This window comes from Haliotis rubra, unplaced genomic scaffold, assembly GCF_003918875.1.
Source record: "Haliotis rubra isolate DU_JTF1 unplaced genomic scaffold, ASM391887v1 Scf142, whole genome shotgun sequence".
NCBI lineage: Eukaryota > Metazoa > Mollusca > Gastropoda > Lepetellida > Haliotidae > Haliotis > Haliotis rubra.
The window spans coordinates 1286579-1290414 of NW_025765359.1; positions in this window are offsets into that span (position 1 = coordinate 1286579).

The following is a 3836-nucleotide window of genomic DNA, read 5'->3' on the forward strand; positions in this document are numbered from 1 at the left end:
AAGGCTTCTTCTTGGTCAGTTTTTAGATCTAGCGGTTTCTTTCAATGTTTCTACATAAAACGTTAATCTCATTTTGATTAAAATTTCGTCTCTAGGTGATTTCCTCAAAATCATAAACATATCAACAAGTCGGAGATTTGCGATTTTGCCGATCTCGTTCTGTCAGACATGACGAGTGTTTGTTTGCACAAAGTAATTTAAGTTACATTACCAAGTGCAGCCGATGCATGCAATAATACCTGGCGCTGTCAAAAGAAAGACGTCAACAGAAGCCAACATATCTGCAATCTATCAGTATCAATATGTACAGAGTTCTATAATAGCAAGTTATATTAAGCATTTGTTCTCAGCAGTAACTAAAACTCTTCAAACTCACTTTTGTTTATCTGCTGCATTCACAGCACCGAAGGACACCACCACATTATCTCTGCAATACAAAAAAATGTTACGTTTGTTAAGCGCTTTGGGAGTTTTTCAATTTGACTCCGCACAGGACTGGCGTCATATGGTTCCAAACAAGAGGACAGAGAGTCTGTAATAATGGATCACACAAGCTTCTTAGCATTTTTGCTGGCGGTTGCTTTACTATGCTTTAACTTCTGTAAAATACTACTTTGTCAGATTTAGCATTTTAAAGAGAAGTATATTCCCAAAGGTTTCGTAGAAACATTGTTCTTCCAAAGCTACAAATGGTCAAATACATGTATGGATATTTTCCAATTGGAGATGTATTAGGTACCAGATTAAGATTGTCATCAACCAAAGAGCATTGAATGTGTTATAGTCCATGCTTTGACAGGTTATTGACCTTAACAGAATACAAAATGCATAAACATTCCCTTGACTGAAACAAAAAATGTGGTATTACTTTACTGATAGACTTCAAGAAATTTAAGACATTTGCAAAAGATCACAAAGGACAAATAATACTTTGATTAGAAGCCAGAAGGTAAATTTAAAACACATCTATATTCATTGTCTTTCAAGTAATTCATAATCTTTGGGTGATGAAATTTACATAGACATGCTTGGAATTTGTTTCCGAGATAAACGTAACGGTATATTTTTCAGGAGTTTTGTAAACTGAAGGAATATGTTTTGTTGACGCCGTATGAATAATGTATGACTCAATGGTCGAATGACATCGCTCTCAATGGTGACATGAAAATGCTTAATTCAAAAAGGAATATAACTGCATGTAATTGTATTCTGAACTTACCACTGAACTGATGACGCTATGGACGGAGTCTGTTGAAGAAGTTTTCAGTGAAACCAGATTCACAGAAGTCCGGCCTAACAGGGTCAGAACTAACTTGGTTTCTCTTAAATTGACCGGCGGTTAATTCGTTCACAATTTTTATGCCAGTCCGCTTTTTCATCATTTTGGTGACTGAACATTATATTCTTTGCCAATAAGATGAAAAACATAATAATATCAATAAACCACAGTCACAAAAGAATGGTTCAGCAATCAAGCCTTGAGTTCTAATATTTCGTTGCATCCAAGTTGGTAATATGTTGTTTATTTTGCGCATACTTACTACACCATTCAATACGTCTGAGGATGAACTTCGCTCAGATTGGTCACTTTATGACTGCAGGTCAGTGCTTACATAGCACTTGTGAGTCTTCTCTACAAAGGAAACAGATTACGACGCTGCCTATTCCCCCGAAACTAAGAAAAACGTTTTCATCCTCAGATGTAACATGCTGAGCCAATTACACCTCAAGCTGTAAGCAACATGTACGAGCGAGTGCCATCACTGATCCTGGGTGCTTAAGGGAATGCATTTGGTATGTGGTTCAAAGGAACGCTTGGTGAACCTCTTTATGATTAAACGTTTCATGCATGTTAAGATTGTGCATCTATACCCTACTTATTTGTAGCCTTCTTTGAAATCTTACTTGAAAAGCTCCTATTTTGATGCCATATTGATCTTGGAAGCCATCGTGAACATATTGTAGCTACTTCTTGAGGCACATCTTGTTACAATCTATAACGGCACTGTCAACTTCAGGAAATATTTGGCAATAGAAAATAACAATTTTGCCATAAATGAAATCGCTGAAGGTTCAAGTAAGGCTATCCATTTAATGTTGTATATGTCTCAAGTTTCTTGTTGCAAGTAGGCACTGTAGTCCCAGACTTCATGTAGTTGTTGCCATTCTCTCAGAAGGGGTCACTTGGTGTATACAATATACATAACACACATACACACACGGACAAGCTCATATATACTCACTAATTAAGATAGATAGTTTTAGTCACAATATCAGCGTGACTAATCGCTAGCTGGTCTTTTGTTTACCAATAGTAACTATCTGCTCTTGTATAAGACATCGCTGACAACTACTGATATAGTATTCATTTTTGTTCTACAATGCATATGGTAACATCAGTATACATTGGGACATATTAAATCTCTTCTCTGTCCTGAGTCTACAAGGTAAGCCATCCACAACTATGATGTATTCTCAGCTATAGACCGACAAAACGATGATGGCATTTGTTTACGATGCCTCCTCACCACGTCGATACGTTTCATAGGAAATTACAGAACTATAGTGCAAACAGTCTTGGCCAATGGAAAGGTAAAAATGTGTTCTACAGACATTAACTGTTATCCCCAATCCCTTCAGCTGACATTCCGAAAGTGTCGCTTCATTTCTCATGTGTCGTTCTGTGCTCTGATGGAAGCCGTCTGGCAAGTGCGTGCTCCATTAAGAAGATTTCCGTTAATAGTTTCTATTAACTGATGTAGTTTTATAGAATTGTATTGCCAATTGATAGTCTGACTTCGTTGCAGATTGTCGATCATGATTGTCTGTTGCAGTTCCAGAAAACGTAAACATTGACAGTACACTGACGCCACTTTCTTCAGTATTGAAGGGGTCATATGTTTCCGTCGGTTTTCTTTTCCTCGGAATCAAACATGTAACACCATGATATAATTGGAATCATTCCAGCAGGTCAGTAAACATGCATGAGTTGAAAATTTTAGAAAGTTATCCAAATATTGTATTTGTCAGGATCAGCTGACACGATGCAATCTGCTGTGAGAACCTATCTGACCCTCTTACTCTGATCATTGAACTCATAGTCGAGAAATAGTTTGGAAAACTTACCCGAAATATAGATGTGTTTCTGTTTGTTTCATATAATGTTGGCCATATTATATGTCATAAAGTAAGTGTGGTTCATACGGTTTGTGTCCTATATTCTATATCCATCTTTGAATTTCCTTTCTGTCTCGTTAACCCGATATTTCCCATTGCAATTTTCTCCCGTCCTAACACATGCTATTTCGTCCCCTGTAACCGGGGCATCACATAAAAAGTAAAATTTCACATCATGCACTGAACCCACATCACGTCAACGACGCTGCATTTGCAGAACAAAATCACAATGACTTTTACCAACTGCAGCAACAAGCATTGGCAGAAACATAATATACTGAGTTATGTTCATGTTATACATGTTGTCTACAGGTAAGAGTTGTGCTTTTGGGTACGATAGTGACAACTTGAACGTCGAACGTGATATGACCCAAACTAGCCATGTGCCAAATCTCGGTCATGTGACGAGTAGACAACCTAGTATACCTGTCCACACCGTCATTTTGTGTCCATTTGTTTATCACTTCAGGGAAAAGGACACACTTTGATATCCAACACATTGCCAATAGTCTATTGTGTGATTGTGTGATACATCTTGAAAATGCGCATAGAATGTCGTTTTTTGTTTCACAGAGAAATGTTTGCGTGCTACTTTGTGATGTCAGCACGTATGTTTTACAGACAACCCGTGGTCATCTGCAAATGGCGAATCCAAATTG